The sequence below is a fragment of the Anas platyrhynchos genome, chromosome 1 (assembly GCF_047663525.1).
Source record: "Anas platyrhynchos isolate ZD024472 breed Pekin duck chromosome 1, IASCAAS_PekinDuck_T2T, whole genome shotgun sequence".
Lineage (NCBI taxonomy): Eukaryota > Metazoa > Chordata > Aves > Anseriformes > Anatidae > Anas > Anas platyrhynchos.
The window spans coordinates 47,585,862-47,605,159 of NC_092587.1; positions in this window are offsets into that span (position 1 = coordinate 47,585,862).

Below are 19,298 nucleotides of genomic sequence, written 5' to 3' on the forward strand. Positions count from 1 at the left end.
ATGTATACACACATCCATACATCCGTACATCTATATGTAAGGTAAGGAAAAACATATCCTATCAGTATCTGAAATTGTTAGTTCAAAAATTAAAGGTTTGAGGTCTGAAACATTAGAGAATGCTGAAGAACAGATTAAAAAACCATGTTTTTGATGCTTGTATTCATCAACTTGTCCATGATGCAGAAAACAGTCTGGTATGGTGTAATTACACTCAAGGGCTACAAATTAATAGTCTCTGTACCAATATTTCTTAGATTTCACCTCACAGCCTACATCTGTACAATCAACATAAACATGTATTACAGTAACACGTGTAGTTTAAAAAAAAAAAAAGAATATTGCAATTAGTCTGCTTTTCAAAAAAGACCATTGTCATACAACTCGTTTACTTTGGGATGTTCTTTGAGCTGCTGTTTCAGGGTTTACCTTTTACAACAAACACGTTTTAAGCCCTTGCTATGGTTCTTGAATTACCTTTTTTTTTTGTTTGGGAGGTTTTACCTCCCAACGCGATTGGAGGAAGTTCAAAACTAGGATTTATACATAACGAGAGCAGTGTCCAAAGATCACATGAGCTCAGGCCAAATTTTCCACTTTTGTACAACTCACCCCACCCACCCCCAAAAAACAAACAAAACATTTGACTGCCAAATCAGAACACAACATACAAATCCTCTCTCCGTTGTGAAACTCTGTGGTTCTTCGTCACGTATCACAGAGGTAAGAGCTGGAAGAGAGAGCTCTGCAAGATGGGCCAGTCAATAAGAAATGTAGGCTGTCCGTAGTTACCTTTTCTCATCCAGGTATCATCAAACAGTAACAGCTCCAATGATCTGTAAGTTTGCTGGGGCTCTCGTTGTTTTTCTAGAAGCCTTAACTTTTACCTACATGTAATGAGGCTTTTATTTTACATCAGAGGTTAGGGAAAAAAAAAAAAAAAAGCAAAACAACCCTTTGTGAATACAGACAAAGAAAATAATGACAGATGAATCTATGAAGTGAAGCAGTAGGTTGTTTTAGTTTTTAGACCTTGAGGGATTGTTTTGAGAGGTGCTTTTTTATGAACAAAACAACAGCAACAACTTGTTTTAGAAAGGTTGAGATTCATTGGGCTAGGAATTAAATACCTGAAACTAGTTTTTCTTTGGCCTTGTGATTCTTCAGTGGACCCCAGTTTTGGAATCTGCAAAAGGCTTGAATCTTCAAGTTTTTGTATGTATTTTTTTGTTTTTAATTCTTCGATCCTCTTGTAAGTTTTAGACTGCTATCTAGACACAGCAGTTAGCAACAGCAGTTTGTGGAAACAGTTAAATCATCAGTAAATAATTAACATTTACAATGCTATCACATTCATATTAGCAGTAGTTCTGCAATGATGCATTGCCTCATGTTTAGCTTATGCAGTCTATGAATACTAGGTATCGAGTTATGATTGTATAGGATATTACCTAAAGGAACTGCTGCAGTGGTGTACCAAAGGTCAGTTCTGTTCAGAGGTGGCTCTTTTATGTGAAGAGTGCCCCTGGAATTTCCACGATAGCAATGGTAATTGTGAAATAACTGATGATACCTTGAGTACAAGTGTGAACCACAGCTGAGAAAGCCATGCAAGATGCAGAGACGCTGTTAAAGGAAGTTCAAAAGCCTCTACGTTCAGACAAAAATAACTCTCCGCCTCACTGTAGTTACACTTTAAGTGAAGTCTGCTTAAATGCAAGGGAACGATTTTCTTTTCCTTGAGAAGAAAGAAACAGGTTTAAAAATTTACAGAGTAATTAGATTTTCCAGTTCCCTTGACCTACATTTATTGCCCAGATTAGAAACGGCAGCGTTCAATAACTTATGTTCTGGCAAGTTTTATGTAACTTTTTTTCCACTCTTGGTTTATTATGGTTAATAAAAATGAAATATTTGATGGAACTTTCAGTTCTCTACTTAACATTTAGTCAGGAGAGAAACATACACTTATTATTTTTTTTTCTCATGTCCGCAAATAGCACATCAAATCAATTATATGAAGGAAACTCGTGCCTTTAGTTATCATTTTGGACGATCATTTGTTCTGTCAGGGTTATAACATTTCTTTGCTATACAGCAGTTAAGCCAGCACAAAAATCCAAAAGTTCAGGAGCGAACAGTGTATTTAGAGAGCATCCCTCCAGTGCTGCATTGTGTGGCTTTTTGGAACAGTAAATCCTCATTCAGCTGCATTGTAGCCCAGTGAAAGGCTGCCTGCAGCTCTAGGCCCAGTCATCGTGTCAGCAGAGCTTACAATAGCGTTGAGGCTGGTGAGGTTAACCCGGCAGCCATACAGATTAGCATCTTTCCAAAAACCAGAAAAAAATCTTACACGTGTTTGAATATATATATGAAGGAGAAGAGAAGTGTTCATTGGTTTATTTCTCATTTGAGGTGATACAACAGAAGGGAATGCTCTGAGATTTCGTGCTGCTCTGTTGGTAGCTATGAGGAAGCAAATGAGAGCAGTGCCAGGCTAACTTCCCTGCAAAAAGAAAATGTCATATTTCTAATGATTTAGCAGTTACAAAGATGCTAGCATTAATCTTAAAATACTTTTAAGTGGCAAAAGCTTGCCAAACTGAATACACGCTCTCTTCTGGTACACACTGAGCAGAAAGAACTAACTTTCAAAAACGGAACACGCTTCTCAATCATGCTTCTGCAAAAAGCAGTTTTTTCAGTATGCCCCAGTGTCTTTTCCCTTAGAGGCAGGTCTTCACCTGCATTTGCTGTAAAATGAACTTTAAAGAGAAAAGGCAAACATGCTCACCAAAGGGTTGCATTCCCAATCCACAGGGCTCCCCTCTTTTCAGGTGAATCTACAGCACTGCTACAGCTGCCAACAAATATCTTCCTTAGGTTGTTCTCGTCAAACAAATTGCATGAGCTATATGCAATTATACTGTCTGCCAATCCAGCTTGATAATCATGCCTTTTATGAAAAAGTAGAGCTAGTGTTGCTTTGATGCCTGGGAGGAGCGACCCACAAGCACGTTTGCTTTCATATGTTAAGAGTACTGTACGCTTTTGTGCGTATTTCATGGGCTCAGGAAAGGTGGATTGTCATTGGTTTGGATTTGCTTAAAATTGAGCTTCTTTTAGCAAAACATAAAATGTAGTATTTTACACAACTATGTAGCATATTTTGTTGAACGTCTATGATAAAACTGGATTGATGATACTTCCCTAAAAGTACCTCAAGAGGACTTTTTAAGAGGACTTTTTTTTTTTTTTTTTTTTTTTTTTTTTTTTTTTAACAGATGCAAAATTCTTCTGTCTTTAATAGAGACGATCTGAAACCCTAAGAATTTTGCCAGGCTTCTTGAAACATGTAAGTATGAATTAAGATCATTGTTTCAGATTCAGATTTCAGATTCTCTGTGAGTTTATTTAATCTTAAACCTGAGTTTAAGCCCTGTAGCCTGTAGGGCATTGTTAGTAGGATGTCCTAGTGTTTAATAAATGCCCTAGTGTTCATAAAGATTCTTCCCGTGAACAATGCATTTTATGATTAGATCTTTAGTATTTTCTCCTCCTTTGTTATTAATTCGTTGTTGTAACTATCTTATTATTCAAATTTTGAGTTAATTCTGGTAGGAGACTATTCCTGCAGTAAGTAATCATTTGGGGAGACTGTATAAACTACTAGACTTGTTCAACAGTAAAGTTGTGCCTTATAGTGATTGCAGTGAAATTTTGCTTTACCAGCCAACATTTAGAATTAATAGCGAGTTTCCATGAAGCTTGTAGTATTATAAGTAGACTCTACATTGACCCCCTTTCAGTTTCCTGAATACAATAGGGTAAAATATACCTAGTTTTTTGGAGAGTTGATTTTCATGTGAGAATAGGACTTCACTGACTCAAAGTTGAGGAAATACCTGAACTGTTTTGGAAGTCTACCTTTGGTTACCTGTGTTACCACTCCCACAGCTGCAGCAAGGCTGTACCAAAGATCAGCTGCTCCAAAGCCCTAGTTTAAGGTACAGAGGAGATCAGACTGGGAATTAGGTTCCCAAAAGATTGGCACATGTTCTGTTCGGTTGCTTCCACATTGGAGTGTAGTCTCCAGCAATGGAGTGAGTCAAAAAGTTGGTAATGGGATTACCTCAAAACCATGTGTTTCTGTATGCTTGAAGCCCGGTTTATAACAAGTCGGTAGTTGCGTTGTATTATTAACAGGTGCATCAAAATGGAAGGATAGGCTGCCATTTAGGCAGTCTTCCTAATCTAACAGGAATCTGCTTGGCTAGACTTGCCACCCAGGTCCCACAGAATAGGTCATTTATTTATTATGTTTATTTAGGTATGTTTGTGTAGCTAGGTTACTGACTATTTTAGCCTGTCTATTTTTGATATGATGCTATATAAATCTAGAATAGTATTTAGTATGATAATGCCCATCTTTTTTCTGACTATGTAGTAAAAAAAATAAATAGGAACTTGTGGCAGAAAAAAATATTGGAGGCTTGAACAAACTATGCTTTATGACGAGCAGTCCTAAATAGGAATGGAGACTGTTTTGTATAGCTATGAGTTCAAGAAATCATAGAATGGTTTGGGTTGGAAGGGACCTTAAGGATCACCTGGTTCCAACCCCCAGTCATGGGCAGGGACACCTCCCACCAGACCAGGCTGCCCAAGGCCCCATCCAGCCTGGCCTTGAGCACCTCCAGGAATGGGGCAGCCACAGCTTCTCTGGGCAGCCTGTTCCAGGGCCTCACCACCCAGATATAAGTCACTGATGTGAATCCACTGACACCAAGTATTGATGTAGTGTTGTGTATTGTTTAACCTAATGATTTTGGTGTGGCATTTCCCTCTTCCCTCTTCTTTTTGTCCACATCTTGCTGACAGTAACTGAATACTAGAATCACAGAAATGTGGTGATCTTGGGGGTGGGATGCTATCACTCTGTAACAGGAAATTGTAATTCTATGTCAGAAGTTAACAGTGATTAGATTTTACTCTTGTATGTCTAGTTGGATTTGAAAGGTAAATCTTGGTAGTAGAGCGTAATGATTTCTTAGATGTTTGAACAATGTTTTGAGTGCTGTTACGTTGCAGGATCCAACCAGGTTATTGGAAAAAGTGATTAATGCAAAGGTGTGGTGGCAGAGAAAGCAATAAAAGAACCTGACTATTTCCCTTTGCTGTTTTCATCTGAAGTCTTCATTCCAAAATGTTGACTTTTGACCCTGATGTGTTTAGTCAGGCTTAACCTTTCTCTTATGAAGCACCCTTTAAAAAAACTCAGATCTACAGGTCAATGTGGGTGGAGAAGACTCATAATAAGCACCCCACCAATCTTTTTATCATAGTCATTATCATCTTTATCAACCCTTACAAAAGTGTAAGATTGATCATGGGTTACTTGAAGACACCTATACATTCAAGCTGATCATATGGTACTTAAACTGTGTACAGGGGCTCTGCTGGGGTCAAAGCACAGATGTGTGCATATTTCCCTTTTGCATGTAGAGAAATGTGCAAGGGCACAAGTTTATGGGCTATCAGAAGATAAACATGCAAACTTGTGTGTTGATAGCAACAGGGAGTCACTATGGTGGCTCTGGATTTTAGATTAGTGATTTCCATGTGGTTGGGGTTCTTATGCTCAGCTTTTGAGCAGGTAGAGTGTGTTTTCCCTGTATGGTTACAATGAAATGGCATAGATATGGGGGATGGCATCTAACAAAAATGGTATTAGAGCTAGCTAGAAGAGCTAGGAGTCCTTCAACTTATCTGTCTATTTATTTATTTATTTATTTATTAAGAAAGGGAAATTTTATTGAAGGATTGCATTTATTTTGACAAACTGTTTCTGGAGAACTTTCCAGGTCCAGAGAGATAGAATTGATACTTGGGAAAGATCATCAGACTAGACAGAACGATAGAGCATTGAGACCAGTGAAGCTCTAAATTAGCAAGAGCTAGGTGGGGAGCTTCTAGTTGTTTCTCTTATCAATGGGACAGTGCTCTGAATGAGGTGCTTTTATTATGGAACAATCCATATTTATTATTTAAATTATTTAAATCGTATATTTTTATAAGTATCTGTGTAAAGTTGTCTATTTTTTCATAAGATTTTGTAAACCCTCATACTAATTATATGAGGGGAGTCCTGTATACATATGCAGGTACATATACAGTCTTTAGAATGCATTTACTTGTGCAGACATTTTCTTGGTAGAAATTTAAAAACTCTCTCCTAAATTTTAGGAAGATAAATGAAAAAAATGTGGCGATATGGACTCAAAACAAGTTTTCCTCCTAGAGTTCCTCCCAAAGGTAGTAAGTTGGGTGTTAGTTATTCTACGTTACTACAACTACTGCTTGCTTCCAACAGAGGCTGAGTAAACGGTTTTATTGGACTATGTCCTAAGAGACAACAAATGTGGGTAACTTTAATTCAAAGCCTAGGGGTGTTTGATTCTGGAATACAACTCCTTATTGAGGTGTGCATTAACAGCTTCACTTCTTTCAGTTTAATGAGGTTCTGGTTTTACTATTCTTATGATGACAACTGTTAAAATAATGATGGGAGTGGCATTTAGTGTAAGTATGCTGTAAATTAATACCTCTTGCGTTGTTACTGCTTGTAAAGATGAATCACAATAACAGTTGGTTTGTCCATTGTTTTACTAAAGTTTGCCATTTCCTGAATTTGGGAACACAGCCAGCTCTTTCAGACTCCTCCACAGAAAAAAATGTTCTTTATTGCAGTGATTAAGCCTTTCTTAGGAAAATCTTATTGATTTAGGATTTTTCTGATCTCTCTGTTGCCAGTATTGATAGACTATCTCTTCAGTCTGTAGCTTATGACATTGTGATTGTATTTTAATTGTATTTTCACTTATCTGAAGACTGCTTTTTTAGTAAACTTTTGCTATGGTACTTCATTTATTGCCTTATTAAATTAAATTAGTTCAACAAATTCCAAACCTTCATCATGCTTGTGCAAGCTTTAACTTTACTTCACTGACCTAATTAGATACAACTGTTCATACAAACTTAGTTGACTTATGTTATTATATTGTAGCTCCATGGTTGTCATAAGATTTCCTAAAACACTGTTTTCAGCTTTATCTTGAGTCCATTACTTGTGTGCATGGGAGTGCATGCAGATTTTCATAGGCAGTGCTGAGTCCATCTCATTCTCAATTGACCATGTGGGACTATTAAGAACTTGCAAAATTTCAGCAGTTATGCATCTTATCAGTACTAAGATTTAGTTTTAAAAGCTTCCTTTTCCACTGTGTTTAGAACCTGCATTTACTGAGATGAACAAGTAATATTTCTGGCCAAATGAGTAGTATTTCTGATGAAATTAAAGTTGATCCTTCTGAGTGAGTGCTTAATATTTTCACTGTGGGTAAAGGGTAGGTAAAAAAAAACTGTAAGTTTTTAAAAAAATCAAAATATCTTGGCCCTTAAACTTCATTTATGTGTATTCTATACAAAAATACAACTCTGGAACAAGAGCTTACAGCACACCTTATTTCTTATTTTGTAATCAGTTTTAGTATTTCTCACAGGACATCAAAGACCAAAACGTGAAAAGGATGTGGCTTCTTTTGATTTGTATATTATTTCTTGAGCCCTAGTGTTGATATTTTTAAGTTTCAATAAAACATCTTTATTGTATATACATTATAAATAATAATTATATACATTATTATATATAAAATTAATATTTTAAATGATTAATAATTATATAAATATTTACATGTATATAAATAATTGTATATATAATGTATATAAGAGAAATTTCTGACGATAGCAGTGCATCAGTGGAAATGTAAAACTTGCCACAAACAGCCTTTTTTGTTCTAATGGCAATAAAGGACCTGGTCTCTCTGGTTCATTGTTTATTGCACCTCCCTTCTGCTTGAATAGTAAAGACTCATCTTAGGAAGAAATGAAGGATACCATGGTCCTTAAATGTATATGTTTAGATTTTGCTCGTATTAGCAGGAAAGTTGTAAGAAAGACCCACTAAGGCGGCACTTGGCTATACATATTATCATTTTAATAGAAATGAGAATATTTCAGTCTAAATTAAGTTTGGAATAGGGTTTAGAATCTGACTGAGGATGAATCAAGTTTAGATGGTTAGAAGGCGTAGGCTTTGCAATTCATATCCTGATTATGGAAATGCTAAAAGACCAGTTGCATTTGCAGCTGCAAATTTGTCACTATTGAAGTGGTGACATGCCTTTTGAAATCATCTCTTAGAGTAAAGATGCCTGTTTTAGAATGTGGCTCCAAACAGATTTTGCAACTGGATACTCAGTTTGCAATTGTGTACTAGTTTTCCCCTGATAGTAAGACTAAAACTGTTGACTTAAGTGCAGATAATTTCAAGAGATGCATCATAAGTGGCATCAGAGTCCAGTAAAATAAACGAAACTGAACCCATAAAGTAAAATCAGTAATATAAATGCTGAGTAATGATTTTTAGCTTTTATCCCCTCTTTCCTTTTCTGTTTTTCTCTGATTATCTCAATGACATCTCAAGGGAGAAAAAAAAAAAGATTAAAAAAAGAAAAATGTTACCTGTCTGCATCAGTTTTGTGTCCTATTCATACCTGCTAGATGGACTTTTAACAAAGGTTTGGTAAAGTTCTTTGGGAATTCATATATATGAAAGTGACCCGAGTGAATCCAATTGTAGAATTGGGATTATGCTTTGTAAGTGTTCTGTGAGTACGGTATGTAAGCATTGCCCCACTATTAGGGATCATAAGGCTGTTTCATTCCCAAGCATTGCGGAATCGCAAACTAATAGTATTATGTGAACTCCAATTGTACGTTTTCCTGTTCAACAAAAGTGAAGCAGTCCCATTTAACTATAAAGTAATGTCTGCCATTCCATTTGTCCTCAACTGAACTCAATGTACAGGCCTCTTATATAATAAAAAGGAATGAATAAAAAGAATGAACATGTCGTTCCAGTACTTTGCTGTACATATTTCAATTTTATGCTGACACTGCTTGTCCTAAACTGTTTTAAAATATAATGTGCATGCATAATACCAAGATGTTAGTTTATTTTAAGATAGGATAAGTTATTTTACCAACTTCTGCTACAATGATTTTTATTCATGCAAAGAAACTGTCTCTGTTTCCTTTCTAAGGGACCGTATACTTCCACAGATGAAACCACAGAACTGCTCTCTTGGCAGATATTTTAAGAGATCTTACCTGCATATAGCTTTTGAATATTTGGCACCTTATGAGCTATAACTTGATGTACAATATATTACCTCGCAGTATTTCTGAGTGAATAGACTCAGTATTTTAAAATGCTAAATGCAGTTTCAAATGTAAAGTGATCTAAAGAAACTGTACCTTTAGGTATTCTCCTTTTGAGTAATGTTTTATGAAGTAAACATTTAGGAGAAAAGTAGACAAATATATTACTCTGCACCTGAAGTCCAGCGTAAGACAACAATAGAAGTCAGATTTTGATGTGCTTGAAGACAACTCACTAGGTGGGCAGCAAAATTTGGATCACAATCAGCAGACTTTTCCTACTGTACTATCAGTGTAAACTGCAAACTGAAGTTGGGGGGGGGGAAGAGAGGGGATGAATGAGATATATTTAACTGCTTTTTTACATAAGCTAGAAAATGAACTTCTAAACTTATTTCACTTGAAGATGCAAGCTGGATGGGAATCCAGCTATTTAGATAATGTAATTTCATTGTCAGATCAATATGGAGTACCTGTTTTTGTGAATATAAATAGCAATTTATCTGTCCCAGATCCCATAAATTGTCAAATTAAATATTTTCTAGTCAATAACAGTAGCTGAAAAAGATCTGGATTAAGGCAGTGTGATTTAACACATAACACTATGAATATTTTGAATAAACTTTATAGTCAGGTGGCCACAGAGTATGTAATTCCTAAACAAGGCGTCCTATGGGGAGCAAGTTCTATGGTGCACAGCATATCCTAAGCCACAGCTGGGATCTCAAGCTGTCATCTCAGCTTGACTGGCTCACAAAGTTGGAAGTATGTAGAAAAATGTTAAACAATGCCTTCCACACTTTTTAGTCCTTATGTCTAATCTGTGGTGGTTTGCAAAGGAGTTTATGCACTGGCAGGAATACGTTAAAATAGTTTTGTGGCAATGCAATGTATTTTGGAGGTTGTATTGCCCTTTAATACATCTGCAACCTCATCCCTTTATCGAGAGGAGACATTATGAAGTTTGAAGTTACAAATCGCTGATGTAGAATATGAGCCCCACAAAGTAAAGGTAGTTGTTCATCTTGAAGGGGGCGCATTTGAATCCAAAACTCATCTTTAAGACAGAAGCAAGACAGTAAGCTCTTTATGTTAATAGGAACATGAGTTTTTCTGCCTGGAAAAGAGCAATCAACCATTTCTTTAGCACTGAAAATGTTGAAAAGGACCCTGGGTTAAAAAGAACCAGCTCTGGTCCCCAGATCTGGTTCCCATGTACATTTTGCTAGGTGAAGAGCTGGTTGGATGGCTGGACTGAAAGTGTCCAGAGTTCATGCCAGTTGCTTGCTGGTCACCAGTGGCATTCCCTACAACTCAGTCTTGGTGCCAGTTGTTTTTAACATGCATCAGTGATCTGCATGAAGGGAACAAGTGACCCTCGCTAAGCTTGCAGACAATACCAAGTTGGGTGGCACTGTTGATCTGGTTGAGGGCAGGAGGGCTTTGCAGAGGGATCTGCAAATGTGAGGAAATGATCTCATGTTGTGCACAAGGAGGTTTAAATTGGGTATTCGAAAGAATTTATTTTTTGAGAGGGTGGTTAGGCATTGGAACAGGCTGCCTAGGGGGGTGGTTAAGTCATCATCCCTGGAGGTAATTAAGAGGTGCATGGATATGGCATATAGGGACATGGCTTAGTTATGAGACTTAGTGGGTCAGGTTGATGGTTGGACTTGATCTTGAAAGTCTTTTCCAACCTAGATGATTCTATGATCTGTATTTTGGAAGGGCTTTACTTAGTAAAGTTAATGTGGGTATCTTATAAAAGTTTAAGTAAAATGAAGTGTTCCATTCTCAACATGTCTGTTTTCAGCAATGTGTCTTGCTACACTGGTGAAGATGAAGAAACGTAGAATAACTGAAATCAAGTCTGAAAATTCAATGTAAAAATAAATATTCTCTGTAATTAAAAAGTAAATTCCCATATGAGTAGACCGCTGTAGAATTTGTTACTTCAGGGCTTCTTATAACCTCCTTTGAAAAATTTCTTTTTTTACAAGTACTCATGGAAACAGCAGAAGAGGAGGATCACTGGCATATCTAGTAGGATTATTTCTATGACTTCAGTGGTAATCTTACATAGAAGAGAGCTACAAATTGACTTTAGTAGTTTTGCAGACTCATGTTAACCAATGATGCTGATTCTACTAGTGAGGAAAAATTTCAAACATTTCAAGTATTTTTCAAACAGTAACCCTGGCCAGATTGGCTTGAATAAATTCTAAATGATTATTTTTCAGTGGTTAAGTAAAACTATCAATTTTTGCTTTGTTTTGAAAAAAAAAACCAAAATGTTCAAACTTTCTTGTAACAAGTCCCCCCTCCCCCGCTGTTCCAGTGGCAGGAACTAAAATTCCCTGCTGCTGTGCAAAAGAGGACTTGAAATAGTTGCAAATTAGCTTTTTTTTTTTTTTTAACCAAAATAATTTGAGAACAGTAGGTAGACAGTTAGTTCTAGGCTGATCTGAAAGTAAGGCCAAGTGGAATTATAGAAAGAATTTCTGAAAACCAAAATAAGAGTGAGCATCAAGAAAAATAATGGAACATAAAGGGAAGGAAAGTATGGTGAAAGGGAAAGGTAGATATGAAGGGAAAAAAAAGAGAAAAAATATGTTTTTATGGTGCAGCCACAGCTAGTAAAAGTTATATTTCCTTTATCCATCTGGATTGAGATATAGCTTTTTTCATCAGTGAAGGCAGTTTGCTGCTTTCAGATCACTGCTGCCAGCTACCATTTTGGGAACTTTGTTGCTTATGGTATTTGTGATATTTCCCCCTTAAGAAGGAGCCAACATTTTGTTCTAGTGATGACTGAACAGAAGAATGCCTCTGAAAATTTGCTTCATTTTTTTTTTTTTTATACACTTTGGGGGTTTTGTTACACAGAAGCCATCAGTAGAGATGCAGCAACAAAACAAATCTATTCAAAAGGGAGTAAATTCATTCTGTGCATTGTACATAAACAGGCTTAAAAGTACATTGTCTTCAGGAAGAACATGAAACATCAAGTTTTTGAGGGTGGTAGAAAAACAACATTAATTTCTCTTATTCATTAGTGACAAAAGAATATTTGCTTACCTGCAAGACAGACATGTCTGTTGTTACATCTGGTATTTGTACTTTGTACAATATTTCTGTAGAAAACAAAGCAAGTATTGTCTGTATTGTTTTCTCAGACCATTGTTACTTGTTCTGATTTGTTTACAGTATTTTTGCTGTTGGTCAATGGCAAAGCCTGCAGACATAGACATTCCCGCATTTGGGAATTTTCATACTAAAAGCATCACTTTAAAAGCACAACACTGCAGATTACAATAACCTGCCCCATATCAAACCACGCAATTCAAGTGCAAGTTCTGGAGTATCTCTTGTCATATCTTTTTCCATAATTAGCTTGTAGAGTGGAAAGCTCTTCTGGGGTGGGGAAGGTTTGGTTTCATTGCTGTCTTCTAGTTACCAGCTACAGGCTGTTTTAGATACGGAGTCAAAATGCCAAAATATGGTATAAAACCTTACAGTCCTGCCTTGGAGTAGAGGAATGGACTGGATGACATTTTAAGTCCTACTTTCTTGAGTCCTTGTTGTAGAAAGAAAGAACTTTTCTGATTCTTTGCCCTTGGGAACAGAGTAGTCCAACCAGTAGCTGTGTCTCATTTATACAAAAGGACATAAATTGTCAGTCAGCTGTCACTGCCAGAGAGCTGCGATGACAGTGTGGAATGTAAAAATAAGTGGTGTCTATGGTTGTTTGTCCATAAACCATGTAAAACTTTAAGGACTAAAAGTCTTATAAATACTGTTTATCATTTAGCACAGTTCTCTCTGTTGCCATAACAGGAAGAATTTCTGCTCCAAATCAGAGTTTCTTAGACTAAAACCTGTTATTGGAATGTATTTCTGCTAATACGCCGTAGAACAAGGGTCAGCATGTGCTAGCATTCTCCATTTCTCCATTTTCTTTGACCTTCATGATTTCTAGCACTTTTTTTTTTTTTTTTTAATGAATATCAGATCTTCATAATGCCAGCAAGGATGTCCTGTTGCCAGGCAAAAAAAAAAAAAAAAAAGCCAAAAAAAAAAAGCCAGAAGGCAATAAATGTAATTGGTATATTTTTTTAACTCTTTTTACTCTTACAGAAACTTGCACAGAATGCAGGGTTTCAGAACAAGATGTGATATTTGTATATTTTGGTAATAGCTGACACATGATATTTGTCTTTTTCCTCAGTCATATCCTTTCACAAATGGAGCTGAACACTAACAGAACGTAATTCTAAAGGGAGGCACCTTAAATACGGTTCTGCAGCTTCCATTGTGGTATTATAAACTGATGTGAACAAACTGCTTGACAGCCGTGGTGGCTATACCCAAGTTTATCCTAATGCATTTTGCATATAAAACAGCTGTTAAACATAACCCAAATGTGGAGCCTTAAGGCTAATTTTCAAAGATGTCCAAAGGAAAGAGAAGGAGAACTAGGAATTTCCTTAATATTGGGCTATGCTGTCAGAGTTTCTGGAAGAGTTATGATAATGTGGTTGTAACTAACCAGTGCTGTCACATATTGTTAAAACCCAAACATAATGATATATCTTTTTGTGCTGGTTCTGTTGTTATCTCCTTGCAAAAAGAACATGAATCATGCCTAAGAAGCACAGGTCTTGTTTTTTTCCCCCTTTCTCTTGACAAGGTATTGAGTCAGAAACGGTATAGTAGAAAAGATTCTCCCTGCTCTTGGAAGGCAAAGACAGTAAAATCCAGTGACAGATGCCTGACAAACTCCTGCAAATCAGGAGCCTGATTCCCACTGAAATCAATAGGAATTGGGTGCCTAAGGGCACTCACAGCTTGCACTCCGGCTTGCACTTCTGGCTCGGCTGCATGACAATGTTATTGGGAGGAACCGCAGATGGATGGGATCAACCAGCACGTTTTGGGTTCCACTTCAATTCTCATGTTGGTGCTACCCATTGTTTGAAGGGCACTAGTCAGCCCTTGGACCACCATCAGCGATGAGTTTGCCGACAGCTCGTTCTTTGTGACAGTCAAGTTGAGTTTTCCATTGACAGTAGCCCAGAGCAAAGACTCCTTACTTTCTGTGTCATCTTTCCATATTTTAATTCCTACATCAGCCACAGATGTTTTGGTGTATGATGTATGTTGTTTCTCACTTTTTAACTTAAAAAGATCCTCTCTGTAACCAATAGCATGCATTAATTTTTAAGAAAGGCACGTTTTGGAGAGATGTTTGCTTCTTGGTTTTATTTTTATTTTTCATTTGATTTTTGTGTGCAGTTGTGTGCCGTTAAATCTAACTGTTCCCCTCTCTCCCATTAAAAAAAAAAAAAAAAAGAAAAGAAAAAAGAAAAAAAGAGAAAAGGCTTAAATCCTGAATTTGTGTGGTAGCATATTTTGTAGCTATGTCATGAGAGGTGTTTGTATTCTTTCCCTAGTTCTTTTTAACAAACCATAGCAAACATACATGCAATTTTTATCCACTGATTTTCCATACACATTACAGCACAATGATCTTACTTGTAAAGGGACTATAGCAATGTTTTTCAGCCATGTACTGGAGATGGAGTCCTGGCTGATGTTGGTCTAATTATTCATACCTAGTTAGCAAGGTGGAAAAACACATTAGCCCTATCAGTGATGTAGCTGGGGGGTTCTGTGATGTAAAAATTCCAACTGGTTTTACTGCAGGGCTACTGAGAACCAGAGCTGTTGCAAAGGAGAGGTGACAGGCACTAGATCTTCCTCTCTGAGATGTGTCCCATCTTCTGCATGCACGTAGTTCACGTGTACTGAAATTACATGCAAAACATGCCCAGGCAGTATTTATATCTACTGTCACTACACTGTGCAAACGTAGCCATCAGTATTTTCTGGGCTGCAATTTGCCTGGAAGAATTTCTTGTGGTGCTGACTCACAAGGGGTTCTGCAGATGGAAGTTGTAAGCACAAGCTCCCAGCTTTTGCCTTCTACCTCAAAGTGGAAACTGAAGATGGAATTTGCGTATTAGCAGAAAAACAAAAACAACAAAAAAAAACACCCACAAACCACAAACACCACCCTTGAGAACAGCCAGGGCTAGATTTAAAAGAAATTTAGTATACCGATGTGGATGTATGAAAGGTAATACAAAGGCAGTGGCTCTTCTGATAGTGCTGTTCTTCACGGGGATGTGTGCTCAGGGATAGGTGATAGGAAGGTGGCACTGCTATTCTGAAACTTCTTCCCTCTGCATCTGCAGGATAGGCTTTTGATTATTGCTTATAAAAGTATCAGGGCTGAAATTGAATAGAGGATGAAGATTCCAGTAATTCTAAGACATTTCAGGTGTTTTTTTGTTAGCCTCCATTCTCTCCTGGATGCTTGGATCACCGAAGGTGTTTCTTTATTTTTTTCCCTTTTGCTTGCTTGTTTGTTTGTTTGTTTAAAGACAATTTCTGGGTATGCCTTTATGTGTATATACGATGCTATGCTTTACCTTAAATACATACTTGCACTGCAATGTAAAATTACCCATAGCTGTGATATAATATACTGCTTTCAGAAAAAGTTCAAGACTGTTGTGTACATCAAAATGGAAAATTCATGTTGCCAGGCTAATAGAAGTTTCTCATGACTTATCTGCTTCCCCTCAAGTTTCAGTGTAATTTCAGTTCATGTAATTTCATGAGAGCATTAGGTTAGGTAATCTATATGTGTCACAGTGAATATCTAGGATCTGTTGTTGGAAATCTTTGTTCACACTGTTGTAGATTTAATTCCTGCACTGCTTCTCTGTTTTGTCTTCTCATTTACCTCTTTGCAATGTCCTTCCAACTGTGATTCATAGTTTCTAATAAAACTTCGCCTGCTTCCTAAAATTTATTGTTTCAAATAACCAAGAAGGCAAATTGCCCATTTTGGTATCTATGTGAGTGCAGAGCATTGATGACGGCTACCTGTGACTGTATCTACACTACGTTCAAAGGTGTGATGGCAATGTGCGTAGATACTGCTTTGCAAATGTTGGTCCAACTAGCCTAGGTGACAGCAGCGAAGTTACAACAGCACTGAATTTGGCTTCAGCTGTACAAACCTGGGCAGGATCCTGGTACTATCTGATAACTGAGGCCTCTGCTGTGTTCTACTTACAGCTAATGGGATTTTGCATTGTTAGCTTCAGTCCTACCTCTGATTACAACTTGTATGTAGCCTGAAGCTCATTCTGAAGAAAGGTGAGGTAGTAATACTAATGAAAATTATTTACTTGCAGAAATAAATAGTCAAGACTGAAGAGATGACCTCACAGTCATCTTGGTCTACTTGCCTAATCTTATGACTTCCTTGACAGGTTATCACTAAGGATGCAGCATCAGCAGCCAGACCATCTCTGACTGGCATTTGTTCTCAGCTTGACCAAGAAGCTATGAAAATATGTAGTTCACATAGATCATCTAACTCTTTTCATTTTTTTTTTGAATTAATTAATTTATTTATATATTTTGCCTCCAGACTAATCTAATTTCAACGTTTCATGTCAGCTACTGCTACCCAGGAATCAACAGTAATGCAACATGTGTAACCCACTTGTTGTTAGTGCCACATATATGAATCATGTTCCAGGAAATCATGAGATTTAGAAAAAATCCTCATGCACCTGACTTCTGTTTGTTTTCCAAGGTTTTGACTCACTGGAGGTTCACATTTTAAAACTTTTCTTTAGAAACATGGACTTCATTATAAATGCCTTTTAAAATGCTGATGATCTCATGCTTCCAAGAACCCCCTTGGCTGAGTATTCTCTTACTTCTTCCCTTTCTTCAGCCTCTACACAGCTACGTAAAAGATGGATGGTGCCACTTTCTACTTTGAATGTGCTTCTAAGTGTGTGTATTATACTCAGTGCTTCAGTCTGATCTTCTTGGTATGGCACTTGTACTATGAGCCTGTCTATTGGGTATCAGGAGATGAAGCACAGGCATGACAGACTGTGAATCTTAAGTAGCTGTAGGCATCAGATAGGCCCTAGAAATGCTCAGCTAACCCAGGATCTTGGCAGCAGATTACAAGACCTTTTGGCTCTCAGTTATCTTCACCGGTGAAAGTTTAAGCACCAATGACTTTTCAGGTGCCAGAGCTTTGAAAGCAGATTTATATTTATAAATACAAATACTACTCAGACCAGAGCCAGTTGGTATGAGGTAACAAGTTTCTGTGCCTCAATAGCTCTGTATACTCTGTGCTCTTAATATGTGGCAGCCACAAGTAATTTGAGTGAGCATACTCCATAGTGAAGGGGGTTGAGCTGCTGTGAGTCACATTGCATTTTTTTTGTTGACTTGCACAGCCAATTTCTGTAGGTCAGCTGAGGTGTGGTACTTTATTAGCTTCCAGCAACTTATTTCAACCTTTGAGCCTTCAGACATCTAAATATCTTTGTGGATGCAACACTAATGATACAGAAACAATTTATCTGAAGGTTCTTTCATCTACTAGTTGATCAGGGAAGACACTTAAGCCTTCGTTTGTATGAGAGGGGAGCAGCTGGCAGGGCATTTTTCCACACTGCTTTGGAACTTGCACTTCCCCCAGTACCAAAATAGTTCTAGGACATGCTGCAATGGCCCACTTGTTTTTCTTAGCAGTAAGGGGTTGGGAGGATTCTGGTGGAAGACTGTAAATATATCTTTTCAGCTGTTGGGCTATGTTTATTATCAAGTAAAAGGGAGCTACTGCTTTAGTATATCTTTATAACTGACAGGCTAAAAATATAATCTAAAGCAAAGGGTAAGCGTCCTTTTCTTTACAGTGACTGTATTTTTATGGAGGACTAATGAAAAATCATACATAAGAAAGGAGGCAAAGGCTTTTTGCTGAGAACTAGAAAAATATGTGGCAATGTACACATATTTAGATACTGATGATAAGATTTGCTAATGAATCAATGGTAAGTTTTCAGTGAATGGATCATTACGCTGTAATATTAACTACAGTAAGTCTACCTAATATTGGATTGTCATTTACTTCCTTCCTATGAATAAAAATGATCACTCCAAATAGCAAAATATTTGAGTCATTGGGTGGAATTGTGGTTAGAAAAGACAGAAAATGAGAATTATTTATTAAACCTATTTCAGTTCTGTAGACTTCATTACTTTCAAACAAAAATTATCACCTCCCAGCATACTTCACATCACATATTCTCTCCAATAAATGGAAGGTAGGAGGAGTGATAGCAATAGGGGTTTTAAAATAGGCCTTCACATATTAATGGCTCTAGTGGCATGAAAAATGTTAGTAGAGAAATAAAGTCTCATTGAAAAAATGTAACTGAAAATAGGAGTAAAGAGCACGGAACAGCTGGTAGATTGATCAGGGTAAGAGAGTAAGTTCTCCCACCTTGTTTTCTAATAACTCTTGACTCGCTCTCCTTCAAGAGGTTGGGGAGGGTGGGCAGACAAATGTAATACAACAAGGCTGTCCTAACTCTATATAGAAGATGATGAGCTTGTATCTCATGAACAAATATATCCCAAGCTTCAAGATGCCATGGAATCATATTTCATTTACATCATAAGTTATAAGTGATCTCTGTGTTAGCTTTTCCCCTCCTTCCATCACCTTCTACCTTCCAAAGTACTCCTAAATAGATTACATCTCTGTAGAGTTATATTTGTTTTGTTAATGGCTATTTTTGGCTTATCCAATGGCTCTGTCTACTGTTGAAGCTCTATTTCAATGTCTTCTTTAATTTAGAAACTTATTTACAGTGGAAATTTTAAATTGTGAGGTCTCATTTTCGTAAGTGTCTTACAAGCCTAAGTCACTTCAGCAACTTTTGAAAATTCATGGAGAACTAGGTACAGATAGGTAACAAGTTTAGAAAAATCTCTCATTACAAGTATTAAAATGCAGGTTTACTGTTCGTTTAAAGAAAGCCAAACCCACTTACTCTCTGCCGAGTAGTTTGGTATGTGTTGGACTAACTTGAGTCAGATCCTCCCAGTGCTAAGATCTTTGT